A 22,180-nucleotide genomic window follows, 5' to 3' on the forward strand; every position below is an offset into this window, starting at 1 on the left:
GCAGAATGTACTGATATCTTAATGCATGCTAATGCAAACACTGTTCTGCTGTCTAGGTTTATAGTACTGTTTAAATATCCCTGGTGTTACAGCTTGTTCTGCAGTTATTTTTGGCTGTTTGAATTATGCTATATGGAGGTTGATGGGGCTTGATATCTTAATACATGCTAATGTAAACACTGTTCGGCTGTCTAGGTTTATAGTACTGTTTAACTATCCCTAATGTTACACCTTGTTCTGCAGTTATTATTGGCTGTTTGAATTATGCTCTTTGGAGGTTGAGGGGACCTATACATTGTTTACAATACCTAATGTCAGGATGATAGTTAGCAGCTGTGAGAATGTTGCAGAAGGTGTAGATGTTTGAATGTATACTAATGCAAACCCTGTTACGCTACTATTGTGTTTACCAACAATGTACTACTGATGCAATGGCTTAACTTTTTTCGTTGTCCATACTTATTGTGTTTGAAAGGTTTGGAGTGTTGTTAGGGCCTATGAGGATGTTGCAGTGTCCAATGTTTGCTTGGAATATTTTTAATAGGGGGTCACGGACTGTAAGCACATTGTTTATGCTACGCCTTTTTGTTCTCACTTCATCCAGAATTCTGCCTAGACTTGTGGGGGGGGTTAAGAATTCCACAGAATGTACTGATATCTTAATGCCTCCTAATGCAAACATTGTTCTGCTATCTGTTTATAGTGCTGTTTAACTGTCTGATATGCCTTGTTGCAATGACTTCAATTTTTTTCGTGGTCCATAGCTATTGTATTGAATGTTTGTGAGTGTGGTTAGGGCCTGTGAGAATGTTGCAGTGTCCATTGTTTGCCTGGAGGTTTTTTTTGTAATGGGGGGGGAGGGGTCACGGACTGTATAAGCACATTGTTAATTTTGTTAACACTTCATCCAAAATTGTGCCGAGATAGGGGGGGTAAGAATTCCACAGAATGTACTGATGTTTTTAATGCATACTACTGCAAACACTGTTCTGCTATCCAAGGTTTTTGGCTGTCTGAATTATGTTGACAGTTTAGGAGGTTGATGGGGCCTGTGTGTGTCCAGATGTTTTTGGTTTTCGGCCTGTTCTCTCTCAAAATGATTGCATAGCACAATGCAGAGGGCTGAGGCTACTAAGAGAAATGGACTTCTTGTTTCATACCCTCCACGTTATGCTTTTGTACATGGATCCTGTGCTAAGAGGGGTTGTAGGAATGTCCGTCTCCCAATCTGTGTGCCACTTCTACATCCCTCACAAATTAGGTTTTCTAGCAAATCCATGATTTCACTCCTTTGTTCAACCAATGATTTTGGTTTGTTCAAGTTTGCTAAGAGATTGAGAGGTAGTGGGCATGTGTAGTCTGTATTGTACCGTAACATTTGTCTTGCCTCAGTTTGGTGTGTTCCCCTTCAATCTTGTGCCTCTCCTAGTCATTACTTCTTTCAGACTTTAGTCTGAGAGCTTGTAATATCGATCTTTTGACTCATTTGTGGCCTCTTCACATGTTTAGGGGGATGACAGGGGAAGAATTGTGTAGAAAAAGCTGAAGTTCACCTCAAGTGTTAGATATTTAACATGAAACTGTAACCTGGGCCTCTCATTACTTGTTTGTGCCTACTGGTTAGTCATTCTTCAGTCTTTCTGCCTGCAGTGCAATAGTGACTGATGTCAATGCAAGTCATTAAGTATTTTTAATAACAGTATGACAAAAGGACTCTGTCTGCATGTGTAGTAATTCTGTTTTACTTCCATTCCCAGTTAGAGATTAAGCGTACATGTTTGTCAGGAGCAGCAAAAAGAAAGCTTCAGCAGCAGAGGAATGAGGATGCAAAGAGACAGGGTTCCATTATGAAATGTTTCTGTGACTCATTGGAGAGGGGCGATTCAGGAAAAAGTCTGCCTTCAGGACAACACAATGGTTCTGCATTACAGTCTGACCACTATGAGGCCAGCATCCTTTCACTAGAAAATGACCACTCTCTTGCGGCTACACCACAGGCTACCTGCTGTGGACCTGTAGCCATTACCATGGGTGAAATCATGGCAGCAAATGCAGATTCACCTGAGGTGTTGCCTGGATCACCAGACTTTGATAGAGAAGGAGCCCATACTTCCATAGTGACAGATGTGGCCTATGACTTGCAGAGAGGTCAGGTACATCTTTTGAGGATCTAGGGACTTGGCCAGACTTGATTAGGGATGAGTTTAGGCTAGCTGCCATTCAGCATGTACCTGTGCAAGTGGTGTTACCGCAGTTCCCAATCAATGAGCAGAAAAGAAGATTTACATCTGAGAACTATTTCCATGTGCTGCCTAATGAAGAGAGAGAGCAAAACACACTTGGCTGACATATTCGGTGTCAAAGGAAGCACTGTTTTGCTTTGCATGCAAATTGTTTGGACATTCTAACCATCTTCTCAGGTCAGGTGGTTACAAAGCATGGAGAGAGAGAGAGATGTCCAAAGCTTTACACAGCCATGACCGAGCACCAGAGCATACAGCATGCATGATGAAGTGGAAGGAACTGGACAGTAGAATAAACAGTAGGCAGACTATGGATGATAAGAGACAAGCAGTGGTTGAAAAGGAGATAATTCACTGAGGTGGTGTGTTAGAACGCATTATTGCTGTTGTCCAGTACTTGGCAGAATGGAACATAGCATTCCGTGGTACAACTGATGCCCTGGACACCTATGGCAATGGCAACTCCTTAGGTCAAGTGCAACTTTTCTCGCAATTTGACTGTCATGGCTGAATATTTGCGTCGTATTCAGAATAAGGAGGTAATGGATCACTATCTTGGGAAGGACATACAGAATGAAGTTATCCAGCTGTTTACAAATTCTATTTTAAGGATCATTGTAGGGAAGGTGAAGGATGCTAGGTACTTTTCTGTGATTCTTGATTGCATGCCAGACATCAGCAATCAAGAGCAAATGACTGTAGTAGTTCAGTATGTGGATATTTCACAGACTGCAGCCACAGTTGAGGAACATTTTCTGGGATTTGTGCCTGTGAATGACACAACTGGGGCAGGACTTACAGAAGCTCTTCTTCAGACTCTTCAAAATCATCAACTGGACATTAATGACTGTCGAGGATAAGGATACGACAATGGCAGCAACATGAAGGGGAAACGAGCTGGAGTGCAGGCCCGGATAAAACAGATGAATTCAAGGGCTTTTTATGTGCCGTGTGCCTGCCATAATTTAAATCTTATAGTTAGTGATGGAGCACATTCATTAGTACAGACAGTGTAATTCTTTGAATGTCTGCACAACATTTATGTACTCTGCTCAGCATCAACAAGCCGATGGCAGATCTTAAAACGGCACACAAATGTCACTATGAAGCCACTGTCGGAGACTCGCTGGGAATGCAGGATAGACTCTGTCAAGGCAGTCAGATTTCAGTTGAAGGGAGTCATTGAGGCATTACAGGAGATGGGTCAACCAGTATGTACAAATGATGCTGCAACATATCAACAAACAAGAGAACTGTGCTCAGAACTTATGTCATACCAGTTCATTGTATGTTTAATGGTTTGGTATGATGTGCTGACAGAGGTAGATCATGCAAGCAAAGTTCTGCAGAGTCCATCTGTTGATATTTTGACATGTGTCAAAGTGCTGGCATCCACTATGGACCTGCTAAAGAATTACAGAGAAATGGGATTTCAACATGTCATGGGCGAAGCCTCCAAGATAGCGAAAGAACTGGATGTTGGCACCACATTTCAAGAAAAGAGACAGAGGAAAGTAAAACGGTTCTTTGACTATGAAGGAGAAGATGAGACTGTATAGGATCCAGCGGTAAAATTACGTGTAGAGTTCTTCAATGTGTTGCTGGACACAACATTCCAATCGTTTACTGACCGGTTTCAGCAGCTTTCAGAATTCGATAAGGCCTTTGGATTTTTATCAAATATTAAAGCCTTGAGTGATGTTGCAGAAGGCACACTGCTGCAACACTGCAAGGCTCTGAAAGAACAACTGACTGACAGGATAAGTGGCCACTGTGATATTGATGACTTTGACCTTGGACATGAACTTAAAAGCCTTTCTCGAATGATTGATAATGAATCATCACCACTGACTGTGTTAAATTTCCTTATTCGCAACCACTTGCAAGACATATATATAAATACTTATGTTTCGCTGTGCATTTATTTGACTGCATCCATTACAGTGGCTACTGCAGAATGCAGCTTTTCTAAGCTGAAGCTCATAAAGACATACCTGCGTTCGTCAATGAGTCAGGAGAGACTTTCAGGCTTGGCTGTGCTCTTAACTGAGCATGAAGTGGGACAAAGTGTATCACATGGCAGCCTCATTGAAGACTTTGTCCGGAAGAAAATTCGTAAGATCCCAGTAAAACTGTAGGTTAGGTATGTGCTCATATTTCCTTTCCAGTAATCTTTTATAATGCTGTCAGGCAGTAATTTCAGGTAGTACCTTACTGTGGCTTGTATGCTGTGTATTCACTTTTTGTTTGCGTACCTCCAACATATAGGACCATGAGGATGGAACTAACAGGATGTTAGGCAAAGCCCGCTAGGAGCGGCAGGGTAGTGGCAGGATTCGTCAGGATGGTAGGACAGTTAGGAGCGGCAGGACTCATCGGGGGGCTAGGACAGAAGTGCAGGAAGAACAGACAAGTGGCAGCAATCAGAAGCTGAAGAGGTAAATGCATATGGAAGATGAATGACACTCTGGTCTTCACCTTTTTGTCTCTGGGTTTGAGTCTGCCCGTCTCAGACTTACTAATCCCCATTACTCTCTTGTGCATGGGTTTGAGTCTGTCTCAGGCTCAGTAATCCCCATGTCTCTGTTGCATGTTTATTTGGGTTTGAGTCTGTCTGCCTCAGGCTTTGTAATCCCCATGGCTTTCTTTCGGGTTTGTTTGGGTTTGAGTTTGCCTCAGGCTCTGTAATCCCCATGGCTTTCCCCTTGTATGTTGTCTGTAGTCTTTTATGTGTCCCATAGCTGTGTTGTGTACATCTGCAGTGTGACTGTTCTGCATGTCAGTAACTGCCTTGAGTGATTCAGTTTATCTAATGCTGCTTAAGTCTTGCTATATTGCTGTCATTGTCTTGTGTTTGAGAGTGGTGTCTGTTCTGTTCTGTTCTGTGGTAGTGCTGACTTAATCTTGTGTGGGTTTATGTTCAGTCTTGTAGTAAATTTGACCTGGTCTTGTCTCTGTACTTGTGGGGGTGGGTGCTTCTGTCCTGTGTCTGTGCGGGTGTTAATGTTCAGTCTTGCTGTAGTGCAGTCTTTAGGGTCTATATTAGAACACCGAACATTCAAAATTTCGAGTGTTCTAATATCGACCCATTTTCAGCGAACGCTGAAAATATCAAAGAAACAGAAAACCAAATTTTTTCCTAGGGAAAGAATTTGGTTGTTCGTTTCTGTTGCTTCAGAATTTTCAGCGCTGTGGTGGAAAGTTACGGGTCGGGTTCAGGTAAGTGTGCGATTGTGTGGACGTGAGGGTTAGGGCGGGTTAGGTGAGTTAGGGTTAGGGCGCAGGTCAGGTAAGTGTGCGATTGTGTGGACGTGAGGGTTAGGGCGGGGTAGGTGAGTTAGGGTTAGGGCACAGGTGAGGTGACTGTGCGATAGTGACGGACCTTAGGGCTAGGGTTTGGGTTAGGGTAAGTGGATAGTTAGTGGTGTTTGTATAGTTTAGTGTAGGGTTAGGTGTAAGAGTTTAGGTGTATGTGTGTGGATTGCTGCTTGTTTGGTGTGCTTGTGTTGTGTGTATGTGTTTGGGAACAGCAAATTTTTTCCCTAGGAAAAAATTCACTGTTCTGTATGTTCGATGTTTTAAATTTTTGATTTGTAGGGTTCGATATTAGAACACTCAAAATTTTGAAAGTTCTGTATTCTAATATAGACCCAGTCTTTATCATGTGTGGGTTTCTGTTCTGTGTGCAAGTGTCTGTTTTAGTGTGCTTCTGTCCTATGTGAGGGAGTCTGTGTCTTTGTCTCAGTCTGTGTGGGTGTCTGTCAATTTGTGTGGGTGTCTGTGCAAGTGTCTGTTTTAGTGTGCTTCTGTCCTATGTGAGGGAGTCTGTGTCTTTGTGTGTGTCTGTGTGGGAGTCTGTCTTTGTCTCAGTCTGTGTGGGTCTGTGTCAATTTGTGTGGGTCAGTCTGTGTCGGTGTCTGTGTGTGCATCAGTCTGTCTTTATGGGAGTCTGTGTCGGTGTGCATCAGTCTGTCTTTGTGGGAGTCTGTGTCGGTGTCTGTGTGCGTCAGTCTGTCTTTGTGGGAGTCTGTGTCTTTGTGTACCTCTGTGGGACTGGCTACCTTGATGCAGTACAGAGGCTTGTCATAATGTAACAACATTGCTACTAAATGCCAGTCAGTGTGGGTGTCTTTGTGGGGAGTCAGTGTGGGTGTCTTTGTGTACCTCTTTGGGACTGGCTACCTCGATGTGGTACAGAGGCTTGTCATAATGTAACAACATTGCTACCAAATGCCAGCTGTAGCTCTCGATCTCATGGCACAAAATCTGGACAAAGCCGGAGATAATGGGGTTGCAGCCCCAAAGATCTGGGCAACTTTTAAATATTACTCTTATAAACTGAAAATGTTAGAATAAAAGGTCTTACCATGCATGTTCTGAAGGGTATATGAAGTTAGACTGAAATGCCTGTCATTTAATGAATTCAGTCATCAATGATTTGCCACAAAAAATCCAGAAAACTCCAAATTGAGGAACAGACCAAACAAGAGTCACATCTGGACATTCTTTGATAATCTGGGCAGTTGAGTATGCAGTCAGTGTCTGCATCTGTGAGTGGCTACCTTGCGGTGGTACAGGGATTTGTCCATAATATAACATTGGCACTAAATGCCATTTGGTGTGTGTATGCAGCTGAGTGGCAACCTTGCTATGGTATAGGGGTTTCATAATGTCACATTGGTACTAAATGCCAGTCAGTGTGTGCACCTGTGAGTTGCTACCTTGCCGTGTGCACCTGTGAGTCGCTACCTTGCTGTGGTACAGGGGTTTATCGGAATGTAACTTTGGTATGAAATGCCAGTCAGTGTGTGTACCTGAGTCGCTATTTTGCTGTGATACAGGGTTTGTTATAATGTAACATTGGCACTAAATGCCAGTCAGTGTGTGTGCACCTGTGAGTAGCTACCTTGCTGTGGTACAGGGGTTTGTCTTAATGCAACATTGGTACTAAGTGCCAGTCAGTGTGTGTACCTGTGAGCAGCTACCGTACTGTAGTAGAGGAGTTTATCGTAATGTAACCTTGGTACTAAATGCCAGTCTGTGGCTTGGCACATCAATTCTTAATGATCTGAATGTAGTGACACTAGTGGTTAAATGGTGCTGGATGAGCTTGACAGGGAAGGGGGTGCAATGGCAATGTGGTCAGGCTTGATGTTCTCTTGAGTAGGGCCCCTTACTTGAACCTTGCTGGGGGCCCCCAAAATGCTAGCACCGGCCCTGTTGACAGGCAACGGCGCATTCAGGCTGTATTTAATAACAGGAGTGACTATTCAGCAACTGATTTTTTATGGGAAATAACTCTACTGTTGAAAGTGTAGAACTAAGTAACACTGACATTATAGTGTTAGAATTATAGTCTTTTATTTTACTGAACATAACACTGCCACATATTATGTTTAGAATAGTAGAATAAGTACAGCACAAATAATGTGTTATGTTTGTTTTACATGGAGTTTCCACTTTACAGTTTTTAATTTTCTACAGTGTGTGGCAGGAAGATAGAGTTATTTGTTAGGTTTATGTGTAGTGACACATTATATATCGGAGATACCTATCAATTTGGTGTTTCTCAATTCATTTATACTTTTACGTTGCGTTTAGGGAACGGGAGTTGCAGATGGCCAACTATGCCTTTTCGATATTTGTGATATCGACGTTTTTAACATTCGCATAAGTTTTCCTTCGATTTAAAGCTGTCGGCCTTACGGTATTCGGCTAATTTACCATTCGAAGTGGTGATATAAACCCGATCTTGCATTTTATCAAACTTATTTGGTCAGTGTATGGAGAATTCAATTAAAAATAGATAATTGTATGTGTGTTTGAGTGTGTGTGTGAATGTGTACCCATGTGTGAGGGTATGCGTGTGTGTGTGTGTGTGTGTGTGTGTGTGTGTGTGTGTGTGTGTGTGTGTGTGTGTGTGTGTTTTTGTAAGATGTGTGCTCAGGGTGACTTTATGTTGTTTGCTGCAGGATGGGTAACAGGAGGGTAAGGATTTTCCTTATTCCCCACTCTTGTGCAATACAAGTGGATGTGTATAAATAAATATATATATATATATATATATATATATATATATATATATATATATACGTGTGTGGTGGGGGATGTGGAAGGTGCAGAGGGGTTACCCCTTGTAAAGCACTGTTTTTTTTTTGATGATTGGGGGTGTTTAATGGTTTGTCTCACTATTTTGAAACATTACTTTAGTGATTTTCAATGTTTCAATATAGGCCTAGATTGGAAACAGATCAACCTATTACCATGATAATGTATATAGTCCATGACAGGTATGTACACCTCCCCCAACAGTTCATGATACAATTGTTATCATATTTCTTCGGGTCTATACTAATAAACATGACAGTCATAAGAACAGCAATGAACACTTATCAAATGGACTTTTTACCTATATACATATATTACTAAAGTGATTTCCCAGTGCTGCCTAATCTTACCTTTGCACCAGTGCAGGTGTATCGGATGCGGGTTCAAATTGTTTTATCATGGTGTGGATGGGAGGAGAAATGGCATAGGGGTTATCCTGAAGGAACAGTATGCTAAGAGTGTTTTGGAGGTGAAAAGAGTGTCGGATAGAGTGATGTTTATGAAGCTGGAAATTGATGATGTAATGATGAATGTTGTTAGTGCATATGCTCCACAAGTTGGGTGTGTGATGGATGAGAAAGAAAAATTTTGGAGTGAGTTGGATGAAGTGGTGATGACTGTACCCAAGGGTGAGAGACTGGTGATTGGAGCAGATTTCAATGAGCATGTTGGTGAAGGGAACAGAGGGGGTGAGGAAGTGATGGGTAGGTATGGTGTTAAGCAAAGGAATGCAGAAGGTCAGATGGTAGTGGATTTTGCAAAAAGGATGGACATAGCTGTGGTGAATACGTATTTTAAAAAGAAGGAGGAGCATAGGGTGACACACAAGAGTGGAGGAAGATGCACCCAGGTGGATTATATCTTATGTAGAAGGGCCAGTCTGAAGTAGACTGGAGACTGTAAAATGGTGGCAGGGGAAAGTGTAGTTAGTCAGCATAGGATGGTGGTTTGTAGGATGACATTGGTGATCAAGAAGAGGAGGAGGAGTGTGAGGGCAGTACCAAGGATCAAATGGTGGAAATTGAAAAAGGGTAATTGTGAGGTGGAGTTCAGGGAAGAGTTAAGACAGGCACTGGGTGGCAGTGAAGAGTTATCGAATAGCTGGGTAACTAAAGCAGAGCTAGTAAGGGAGATGGCTAGAAAGGTGCTTGGTGTGACATCTGGAAAGAGGAAGGAGGACAAGGAGACCTGGTGGTGGAATGAAGACGTACAGGAGAGTATACAGAGAAAGAGGTTGGCGAAGAAGAAGTGGGATTGTCAGAGAGATGAAGAAAGTAGACAAGAGTATAAGGAGATGAGGTGTGCATGGCAAAGAGAGAGGTGGCGGAGGCTAAGGATAAGGCGTATGAAGAGTTGTTTGAAAGGTTGGACACTAAGGAGGGAGAAAAGGACCTGTACCGATTGGCTAGACAGAGGGACCAAGCTAGTAAAGATGTGAAGCAAGTAAGGGTGATAAAGGATAATGAGGGAAATGTACTCACAAGCGAGGAGAGTGTGTTGAGCATATGGAAAGAGTACTTTGAGGGGCTGATGAATGAAGAGAATGAGTGGGAGAGAAGGTTGGATGTGCGGATAGTGAATCATGAAGTGCAGTGGATTAGCAAGGAGGAAGTAAGGATAGCTATGAAGATGATGAAGAATGGAAAGGCTGTTGGTCCAGATGACATACCTGTGAAAGCATGGAAGTGTTTAGGTGAAATGGCAGTGGAGATTTTAATTAGATTGTTTAATGAAATCTTGGAAAGTGAGAGGATGCCTGAGGAATGGAGAAAAAGTGTTTTGGTACCAATTTTTAAGAGTAAGGGTGATGTGCAGAGCTGTAGTAACTACACAGAGATTAAATTGATCAGTCACAGCACAAAGTTAAGGGAAAGAGTAGAGGAAGCTAGGTTAAGAAGTTAGGTGATGATTAGTTATCAGCAGTATGGTTTCATGCCAGGAAAGAGCACTACAGATGCAATGTTTGCTCTGAGAGTGTTGATGGAGAAGTACAGAGAAGGTCAGAAGGAGTTGCATTGTGTCTTTGTGGACTTAGAGAAAGCACATGACAGGGTGCCTATAGAGAAGTTGTGGTATTGTATGAGGAAGTCGGGAGTGTCAGAGAAGTATGTAAGAGTGGTACAGGATATGTACGAGGGTAGTGTGACAACGGTGAGGTCTGCGGTGGGAGTGACGGATGCATTTAAGGTGGAGGTGGGATTACATCAAGGATCAGCTCTGAGCCCTTACTTATTTGCAATGGTGATGGAAAGGTTGACAGACGAGATCAAACAGGAGTCCCCGTGGACTATGATGATTGCAGATGACATTGTGATCTGTACTGAGAGTAGGGAACAGGTGGAGAAGACCTTGGAGAGGTGGAGATATGCTCTAGAGAGAAGAGGAATGAAGGTCAGCAGGACTAATTCAGAATATATGTGTGAGTGAATGAGAGGGAGGATAGAGGAATGGTGAGGATGCAAGGAGTAGAAGTGGCAAAGGTGGATGAGCTTAAATACTTGGGATCAACAGTTCAGAGTAATGTTGAGTGTGGAAGAGAGGTGAAGAAGAGAGTACAGGCAGGATGGAGTGGATGGAGAAGAGTGTCAGCAGTGATTTGTGACAGATGAGTACCAGTAAGAGTGAAAGGGAAGGTCTACAAGAGAGTAGTGAGACCAGCTATATTATATGGGTTGGAGACAGTGGCATTGACAAAAAGGCAGGAGTCAGAGCTGGATGTGGCAGAGTTAAAGATGTTAAGATTTGAACAGGGTGTGAGGAGGGTGGACAGGATTAGGAATAAGTATATTAGAGGGTCAGCCCAGGTTGGAAGGTTTGGAGACAAAGCCAGACAGGCAAGATTATGTTGGTTTGGACATGTGCTGAGGAGGGATGCAGAGTATTATGGGAAAAAGATGTTAAGGATGAAGCTGCTGCCAGGTAACAGGAAAAGAGGAAGGCCTAAGATAAGGTTTATGGATGTGGTTGGTGTGACAGAGCAAGATGCAGAGGACAGGAAGAAATGGAAACAGATGATCAGCTGTGGTGACCCCTAACGGGAGCAGCTGAAAGAAGACCTTTGCACCATGGCATGTAGTGCAAAAAATGCCAAACGGCACCTTTACCCATTAGAGCATTTTTTATTGTATTTCAACAAGAAAAACACTTTTAGAAAATATGATTTTCATACACTGAAATCACCATGGAAAAACAGTAAACTTTACCTTTAGTGGCATCAGTGTACGAAAAATGTGTATTACATTGATATTTTTTAATGGGTGCACCACTGTGCATGATCAAAGCTGTACATTAAAGTCTATGGATGCAACATAGTTACCCCAAGGTAACGCCACATTAGTAAATGCCAAATTTATTTGGGCTATGGTGTAAAAACACATAAGAACACTCCTCTCATGAAATGCCACAATGTGCATCCTAACATCAGAAAATGACTTTAATAAAGTAGATTTAGCAAAAGGAATATTTCCATTGCTTGACTTTCGCAACTGTAAACAAGAGAGAGAGATTGTATATGCTGTAGAGAGAATTAACTAATGCAATGCTTTATGCACTCGCTGTTCCAGCAGAAATTCAAGTAAAATGAAAGCACAGAACTTACATTACATATTCTACCTGTTACTTCAGTTATCTAGTAATATTTGGAGACGTTATCCAATATAAATAGTCGGTGTAACTTCAGCTCAGGAAGACATTTTTTTTCCTTTAGAAAGACAAGTATTTCCAAACAATTCTAGCAGGGGCTTACAACTTATCTGAATGGTAGTTATAACTCAGGCTGGATGACATTTGTCAGTAAAATGATTTCCAGTGGAATGTTAGGGAATCACTACTGAAGGAAATATTACAATTATTTGCATACCTCTGGACATAAGACCCATGTCATTGTGTACTCAAAACAGGAAGGTCATAACAAAGAAATCAGATAAGGAATTTTTGACTGGATAATAGGGACATTAGAACAGAAAGGAATTGTGAAACAGGTCTACACAGACCAATAAAATGTCCTTCACCAAACAGCTTAGAGAGCATGTTTGGCAGCTGAAGGCACATTTACTGAATTTATTACTTAGCAGCCTTCTACTTTTTATGATGTTTTCAGTTGTCAACAACACTCTTTGGAGCATACATTGTCATAAGCAATATTCTGCTGTATACAGTTGCCGGCAGATTTGGCTCCTTATTTTAATTCCAAAACCTATGACTCCTTAAATTTATAATTTATTTTATTTTATTTATTTTACATTTGTTAACCGGGGGTGTCTGACTGAGCCGAAAAGGCCCTTTTTCAGCAGAGGCCCGGGGAGAAAAGCTCCACAAAGAAAAATTACAGAAACATTTAGTTATTTAGACATGATCAGTATATACACAAATTACAGGAAACATGTTTTTACAGTGGTATGTGGCACATAAACAGTTACAATGGAGAGAACAAACAAAAAAAATATTAATTTTAAAAATAAAGGTAATTAATAGATTTGTGGTGTACAGCTGAAATTTGGAATACATACATAGTACACAGGTACAGTACATACATTGTAGATTAGCCAGTGTTTGTGAGTAAGATTGAAAACTATTATCAAGTGCTCTAGATTTTGTATGTATGTGTTATCTGCTTTCACTAGCCTGGGGAGCAATCATGGCACTGCCAACTTTCCTTGAGATGTTGCCTGATGAGGTCTTTAAAGGAGGCTTTGGATGATGTGTTTTGAATGCTTGTAGGGACAGAGTTCCATTTTTTAGCCACTGAACTACTATATAGTGCATCTCCAAAGCTACTGTAGCTGTTGGTGACTTCTAGTAGTAGTTGGCTTGATGATCTAAGAGGCCTTTTGGCTGAGTGATGCTGTATTAGGTTTTTGAGGGCAGGACACTTATTGGGGAGGTAATAGATAGAATGACAGAGGCAGAGCTGATTGTAGGTTAGGAGGTTGGGCAGTTCAAGCCAGTGGAGCTGTCTCAAAGCAGTACAGTGATGAGTTCTATATGAGCAATTTGCAGCAAAGCGGGCAATTCTGTTATAGCAGGCTTCCATTTTGCTTAGTTCAGTTTTGTTGAGATTAGTCAGAATAGGAGATGCATAGAGTAGGGTGGATAGAAGTTGGGAGTGAGCAATGGCTGATCTTGTGTTGTTGGTAAGAAAGGGTCTGATACGGTAGAGCGACCCCAGTCTGGCATGTACTTTTTTAATAGTTAAGCTGAGATGACTATCAAATTTTAGGTGGGAGTCTATGGTTTTTCCCAATAGCTTAGCCTGTGCCACTGGAGCAATTGGAGTAGCATTAGTGGAGTAGATAGAGAATTGACGGTTAGTGTTTTTGTTAGAACTGGTTATAATCATAAGCTGAGTTTTCTTTGGATTGAGGGGAAGTTGGGCTTTGGTAAGGTAGTTTGCAACATCAGAGAATGCTAGTTGAGTTGTTTGCAGGAGTGTGGGAATGTTTTGTGCAGCACAGATTAAGGTAGTGTCATCTGCATACTGAATTATAGATGCATGCTGTGTGGAGGTATGGAGGTCATTTGTGAAGACTGTGAATAGTAGTGGTCCTAAGATAGAACCCTGTGGGACTCCTATAGTTATGGGCAGCTGAGTTGAGAGAGAATTTTCCCATTTCACAGCTTGGTACCTGTCAGTTAAGTAGCTTTGGAACCAGGTAAGAGTAGAATTTGATAGATATTGGTTTAGTTTGTTTAGCAGGATTTGGTGTGAGACTGTGTCAAATGCTTTCGACATATCCAAAAAAAGAGTTGACACTTGTAGGCCTTCATTTTTGAGACAGTTTACTGTGTCTGTGAAGCAGAGGAGGGCTGTGGTGGTACTATGGGCAGGTCTGAAACCATGTTGAGTAGGTGACAGGATGTTGCTGTCTAGGAGATAGTCTAGCATCTGGGTATGGATGCATTTTTCTAGGATTTTGGCCAGGGGGGAGAGTAAAGCAATGGGTCTGTAGTTATTAAGTTCCGTGGAGGTCCCGCCTTTATGTATGGGTGTAACATAGGATATTTTCCAGAGTTTGGGCACATAGTTTTCAACAATTGATCTGATTATGAGAGTGGAGACTGGGATCGCAATAGCATCTGCTGTGAGTTTCAAGAAATAGCTGGGGAGTAGGTCGGCTGCTGTTGATGAGGTTTTTAGTTTGGAGAGCATGCTTTTGATTGAAGTGGTGGAAACTGTTTTGAGGGTAAAGCTTGTATTAGTGTTATTTGTGTTGGGGGGGATAGTGAGGAAGGAGCTGTCCTGTGATACTAAGGATAGAATTGAGTTCACAAAGTGGGAGTTGAATTGTGTTTCGATGGGAACTTTAAAGTCAGGAGTGGTTGGTTTGGGGGTAGCCTTTTGGGTGGATTTTAGTAGCTGGTTTACATTTTTCCAAAATTTTTGCGGGTTGTGTTGGTATTTAGTTTGTAATGTTGTGTAGTAAGATTTTTTTGTCCAGCCTAATGCATTTTTTTGCACGGTTGCGCAGTTTTTGGTACTTAGTTAGGCTTTGTGTTTCTTTGTTTTTTTGATAGTAAAGCCAGGCAGTGTCTCTGGACTTGAGGATTTGTTTGGTTTCTTTACTGAGCCAGGGGTTTGTAGAGTTTCTAACCTTGATTTTGCACAATGGAGTGACAGTGTCTAGGTGTTGTAGAAATGTTTTGCTGAAATATGCTACAGCCTGGTTAAGTGGAAGGGTTTTTAGGGGGATCCAGTCACAGTTACAGAGCAAAGTGTTGAGGACCTCAGGAGAGAATTTTTTAGTGTTTCTAGTGGATATATAGTTAGTGGTTTTGCATATGCTTGTTCTACTACGTATAAAGTATATTATGTTGTGGTCACTTAAGGTGTCTGGGAGACTGCCTGTGTGAGGGTACACTGTGGGGTTGTTAGTTAGGACCCAGTCAAGGATGGATTTCCTTTTAGATTTTTTATCACATCTAGTTGGAATTTGGACTAGCTGCTGGTAGCCATGGAGATTTATTAGATTACTTGGTGGTTCTGATATACAGGTGAACCAATCTAGGTTGAAGTCCCCCAGAATAAGGGTTTCTTGTGAGTATGTGGAAGAACACCAGGATAAGAAGTCTTCAAGGCTAGCAGGTGTATTACCAGGTGGAATATAGATCACAATTGTGGCAATGACCTTTTTAGGGTGAAGTTGAAGTTGTGAGATAAGTATGTCACAATTATTGGGGGAGGGGTAGGAGTTTGGTAACAGATGGACAGTTAAGTTTGACTTGTACAGTAAGGCAGTTCCACCCCCTTTACGAAGTGGTCTGTCTTGTCTAATGATATTGTAGCCGGTAGGGAGAACTTCTGAGTTAGCTATGTTTTTATTTAGCCAGGTTTCTGTTAAAACAACTATGCCTGGGGAGTAGTGTGCCATTGTGGCCTGGAGTTCAGGTATTTTATTTTTGATACTTCTAATATTAATATTTAGCATTAGAAGATGGTTGGGTTTGCTGCTGTTGTTGATTTGCCCAGGGATGAAGAAAGTGGGGATGTTATGTTCTGACATTGGTGTTGGAGCAGTTTGAGTTGGACAGGATGGATTTGGGCCTGGGTTGGGGTGGATATCCCCACTTATGGTGAGCCTGGAGTTAAAATGGTTATACAGATGTTGGAGTTTGGTGAGGAGTGTGAGAAAGTATTGTGTTTTTCTGGAGTAGGAATGAGAGCATATGTGTTTAGTCCTGAACTGGTCCGTTATGTAGTTCTTGAATAACTGTGGGTAGATATTATTATAATGTGTGGTGTCTGTATACGAGACTGCATAATGCAATGTTGTGCTACTAAGTTTAGGGATATTGCTAGAGTGATAACTTGTGGTGTTATAAAGAAGTATGAGAAGACAGACTAGACTTAGTTGTGTGATAGTCATGGTTATAAAGTTTAAGTTGTTTCTAGGTGGGGGGGTCTGAATAGGAATTATAGGGTTGCACTATATGTGGATGGGGAAGTAGTGTGGGTGATGTAAAAAATGCCTAGTGGGAATGAGAGTGATTGGGAGTATTTTGTGTGGAGCAAATTGGTGTGGTATAATGTGATATGACTTGAGGAGATGTGATTGGTGGAGGTGATGTGAGGGTGAGCTGTGGGTGTGGCTGTGATTACTATAAATGTAGAGGTAGTGGGGGTGGGAGGGAATAGGGGGCAGGGCAGGGGAGTGGAGAGAGCCCGAGCGTTAGCGAGGGCGAACGGAGCGGGGCAGAGCCAACCAAGACAAAAGAAAAAGTAAGTATTACTTTACAAATCTGAACACTTTTAAAACAAATTCCTGAGGTTTAATGACTTACCGGCAAGCCGAATGTAATTGCTGAGGGGCACTTGTGTCCTGGTGGGAGACTAGAAATTTAAAGATGGCTCGATGCTCAGCAGGATTCTAATATAGACTTTGTATTGGGGAGGGAGATAGCACAAGGGGTGTAAACCAGGTGGAATGCAAAGAAGCCAGAGAGGCAATCAGTGGAAATTAGTGAAGGCCTCAGAGGGGGTAAGTAATAATTCAAACTACCTGTAAAGTAAAGGAGAGAAGAGACAGCAAAGTTTATTAAGGTTGGGAGTGTGTCTTCACAGTGACTTGCTGATTAGTAACCAGTGTGCACAGATTAGAGTAGGGAGATACATTAGCAATGAAGGGAAATGTATAGAGATGCAAATAAACAGTTGGGCCTCCAAGTGATAAAGGCAGAAAGCACTGAGAGGGCTGCTTGATGGCTAATTTAGTCACAGGGATGTGAATTAAATGTATACTGTCTATTGGACAGTTAGGATTACTGTACTAGCGGGGGGGACACAAGGCTACAACAGTCAGTTTTATTAGCAAGCGGAGAACTGCTAAGAAATACTGCTAATGTAATAGCTTCACTCTCATAAAACATACAAGTAGAATACCTGGGTGGACTGACCCTGCTCTTGAGGCTCAAAATGTATATCCTTGTTTAGTTTGCAGTACTGATTCCTTCTTATACTGTATGGGTGGAGTGGTAGCCGCAGACTGCAGATTTGCTTGAGTGTGCTCCTGCTCTTGAGGCTCAAAATGTATATCCTTGTTTAGTTTGCAGTACTGAGTCCTTCTTATACTGTATGGGTGGAGTGGTAGCCGCAGACTGCAGATTTGCTTGAGTGTGCTCCTGCTCTTGAGGCTCAAAATGTATATCCTTGTTTAGTTTGCAGTACTGATTCCTTCTTATACTGTATGGGTGGAGTGGTAGACTGCAGATTTGCTTGAGTGTGCTCCTGCTCTTGAGGCTCAAAATGTATATCCTTGTTTAGTTTGCAGTACTGATTCCTTCTTATACTGTATGGGTGGAGTGGTAGCCGCAGACTGCAGATTTGCTTGAGTGTGCTCCTGCTCTTGAGGCTCAAAATGTATATCCTTGTTTAGTTTGCAGTACTGATTCCTTCTTATACTGTATGGGTGGAGTGGTAGCCGCAGCCTGCAGATTTGCTTGAGTGTGCTCCTGCTCTTGAGGCTCAAAATGTATATCCTTGTTTAGTTTGCAGTACTGATTCCTTCTTATACTGTATGGGTGGAGTGGTAGCCACAGACTTCAGATTTGCTTGAGTGTGCTCCTGCTCTTGATACTCAAAATGTATATCCTTGTTTAGTTTGCAGTACTGATTCCTTCTTATACTGTATGGGTGGAGTGGTAGCTGCAGACTGCAGATTTGCTTGAGTGTGATCCTGCTCTTGAGGCTCAAAATGTATATCCTTGTTTAGTTTGCAGTACTGATTCCTTCTTATACATTATGGGTGGAGTGGTAGCCGCAGACTGCAGATTTGCTTGAGTGTGCTCCTGCGCTTGAGGCTCAAAATGTATATCCTTGTTTAGTTTGCCGTACTGATTCCTTCTTATACTGTATGGGTGGAGTGGTAGCCGCAGACCTTACGGAGCTATACTGCAGACGGGCAAACCATGACACTTCGACATTTCATGTTTCGCGGTTTTGAACATTCACCATTACCGTAGTTCGCGCTATACGTGTCGGTGTTGTGGTGTTCGCTCAAACGGATTTTCGATCTCGTAATATAGACCCTATATTATATATTCCCCAACATTGGTGTACAGAAGCATTAATGCACATTACATTCCACACATTGAAATTGAGTCCTACTCAAGGAAAAAAATACCAAAATTAACAAGCATTCTCCTTTTGTGATCGATCAACTACAAAACATATATACATATATATATATATATATATATATATATATATATATATATATATATATATATATATATATATAAATATAATAGGTTCATAGGTAGGTACTAGGCTATTGGCCCTAGGGCCTATATAAGCCTAGCCAAAAAGGTACCCTGGCTTTTGCCACCCAAGAAAATTATTTTCCTGTGCCCCTGTTGAGCAGAGCCACAGAAGTAATCCCCGGGGTGAATTTCCTATTTCCCATCCAAGCATCAAGATTTTTCTTGAAGAGTGCTAATGAGGAGCTTTGTTTGACATAGACAGGTAGTCTGTTCCAGAGTATGGGAAGTCTCTGGGACAGGAATCTATCCCTCCAGCATGTTCTGTTTATTGTGGTGACAAGGTTTAGGTCCCTACAGCGTGTAGCTCGGAGGGATTGGGATTTCTTTAACTGCAGCATGTCCAACAGCTCTGGGTTTGACATAGCTTTATATGTTAGGCAGAGATCACCTCTGAGTAGGCAATATGCAATGGAGTAAAGCTGGAGTTTTTTGAGATGGTCTGCGTAGGGCATCTGTTTGAGGCCAGTAATCCTCTTTGTGAGGTATTTCTGCAGCCTTTCCAGATGTTGTAGATGTCTTGTGAGGTACATACCAAAAGGGGCATTGTACTCTATAATGGGTCTAATGAGTGACGAGTAGAGGGGAACAATGACCTCTTTTTTTCTGGATGAAAAACCTTTTGTGATGAGGTGTGCCACGTTGAAGGATTTCCTGACTACAGTGGTGATGTGATTATCAAAAGAGAGACTACTGTACACCTGTGTCCCATGGTCTCATCATACTTTTGGTATTAAATAGACTACCACCTATGTAGTAGTTCAGGGGTACAGAGTTTTTACCAAAGGGGATGACAATGCACTTTTTGGCATTGAGCTTGAGGCTATGGCTTTGACAACAAGCATCTGTCTCAGTGAGGCCCTTTTGTAGGATGTCCACATCATTAGGAGTTTCGATTATGGTTCCTAGTTTGCAGTCATCTGCGAACTTCATTAGCCAAAGACCCTCTGTGTTAGCCTGTACTTCAGAGAAGAAGATATCAAACAGGAGGGGACCCAGGCCTGAACCCTGTGGTACTCTACTTGTCACTGGTCTAAAGTCGGATTTGGAATCTGCTACTTTCACAGTGTGGGTTCTGTCAGTGAGCCAGTTGGCAACCCATCTTGTGACATAGGGATTTATACCTAGTTTAGTGAGTTTATCTATAATTCCAGAGTGGGGGGTGGTGTTGAAAGCCTTGGGGAGATCTAGATAAGCTGTGTGAACCACCTTACCCTCGTCTACAGCTTTGGTGACTGCTTCAAAGACGTCTATCATGTTTAGGAGACATGACCTGCCTTTTATAAACAAACTGGGTGGTGTCCATAGTTTGGAGATTACCAATGTCTTTGTTTATAAGTTCCATAATGATACATTCCATGGCCTTGCAGACCAGGCTCGTCAGGCTAATGGGGCAGTAGTTCCTGGGATCTGTGGTGGCTCCCCCTTTGTGGAGTGGGATAACCATCTCTGTGCACCATTCAGTGGGCACAAAGCCTGAGGTGAGGCTATGATTGAACATGGTACTGAGGTGGGGTGCCAGTTCGTTCTGTAGTTCATGTAGAATACAGCCTAGGATGTTGTCAAGTCCCATGGATGCTGTGTTCTTGCCTTTGGAGAGTGTGGTTTTTACCTGTGCAGCCGTGATTACAGGAACTTTGCATTCTTCCGGTATAGATATGGGCCCTTTAGCGGAGTTAGAACTGAACCTATCTGCCAGGATGTTGGCAATATCAGTTGGTTCTGTATATTTAGTGCCATTATGCTGTAACTCAGAGCAAATCTGAGTGTTGTCCTTGAGATTACTGACGCCTTTAGAATGCTTTCTGGTTGTCTTTAAAATCAGTAGCGATTTTGTTTTCATAACTAGCCTTGGAAGATTTTACGAGGGATCTCAGCTTCTTACTGAGGCTGACCAGGGAGTTCCTCCAATCATGGGATTTTACTCTTTTTTGCAACAGTTTCTTTCTTCTGTTGTAGAGTTTGTTTATGGCAGGGGTCCACCAGATTGGCTTCCTTTATTGGAGGATAGCATCTTGGTTCTGTTAGGGATAGCACGATCCATGCACTCGTGTAAGTGCTTATAAAGTGCATTTGTGTAGGATTCAACAGTAGTACCTCTATTGTCTGTCAGCATGGGTGTCGTGAAGTTTGCTACTTCTGTCTTAAGAAGCATAAAGTTGGCTTTGGAGAAATTTTTTACTGTGGCTTCCCTAATGGGGGGTGGGGGTGGGATGCGGATGTCTAGGGTGATTAGCTTGTGGTCAGATCTGACCGAGGAATTGACCTCTGTTGTGGAACACTGGTCATCCTTGTTGGTAATGACCAGGTCTAGGATATTGCTGCCCCTGGTGGGGGTGTGTATAAGTTGATCCTAGGCATTGGAATTTATAAATTCCAGAAAACGTTGAGCAAAAGGAGTTGGTACATGAGTAGTTTTCCCAGTTAATGGTAGGATAGTTGAAATCGCCCATTATTAGGGTGTTTGGTTGTACCTTAATATTTTCCAGTGTATCAAGAAATGAGGAGTGAGAATCCTGGGTCATGGTAGGGGATCTGTAGCAAGCTACAATTTGGATTACTGTCTTGCCCAGAGTTAGTTTCTCTTGGATAATCTCGGATGCTTTATGCTGAGCAACTAGCCTGGAAGTGTGGATATCCTTAATGAATATGGACACATCTCCGCCTTTAGTGTTTTGGTCCGGCATTTCGGTATATATGGGTCTACTTTTTCTTACTGAAAGATCATTCATATGAAAAGAAAAAGTACAAGCCCAATTAAGCGAAAGTGCACTTTCACGACTACCAGTTCAACAAACCTGTAATATTATAATAAAAAAACAACACTTCAAAGTAATTTTTTGTGCCACCCCCCCACACCCCCACTACTTTCTATATACTAACTCCGAGATTGTACTACAGCGGTGTTGCACTGTTTCATTTGTTAATATTACTGGTTCAATGAACCAGTAGTTGTGAAAATGCACTTTCGTTTAAGTGCACTTTTGCTTAAAAGGGGCCGTACTTTTTCTTTTTGAAAGAATGATCTTTCGATAAAAAAAAGGAGATTGGTGTATGTGTGTGTGTGTATATATATATATATATATATATATATATATATATATATATATATATATATAAATATATATGTTTGTGTTTTTCGGCTTTTCCCGGTTAGGGCTCGCCACAACGGAACTCCGGTCCGCTAATGATTGGCAGTGGATTTTTACGTACCGGGTTACCAGCCCTGACGCACACCCCATTCACATATGCATCCACACAGAAGACGCTCTAGCTGAGAATCGAACGGGACAACGTCTTGCTATGAGGCGACAATGCTATGTATATATATATATATATATATATATATATATATATATATATATATGTGTGTATGTATATATATATATATATATATATATATATATATATATATATATATATATGTGTGTGTGTGTGTGTGTGTATATGTATATATAATCTATATATATATATATATATATATATGTGTGTGTATGTATGTGTATATATATATATATATATATATATATATATATATATATATATATACATATATGGGTCTACTGTATAAGTTCGAA

Source organism: Protopterus annectens, chromosome 2.part2 (genome assembly GCF_019279795.1).
Source record: "Protopterus annectens isolate FY-2018-M chromosome 2.part2, PAN1.0, whole genome shotgun sequence".
NCBI classification, from domain to species: domain Eukaryota; kingdom Metazoa; phylum Chordata; order Ceratodontiformes; family Protopteridae; genus Protopterus; species Protopterus annectens.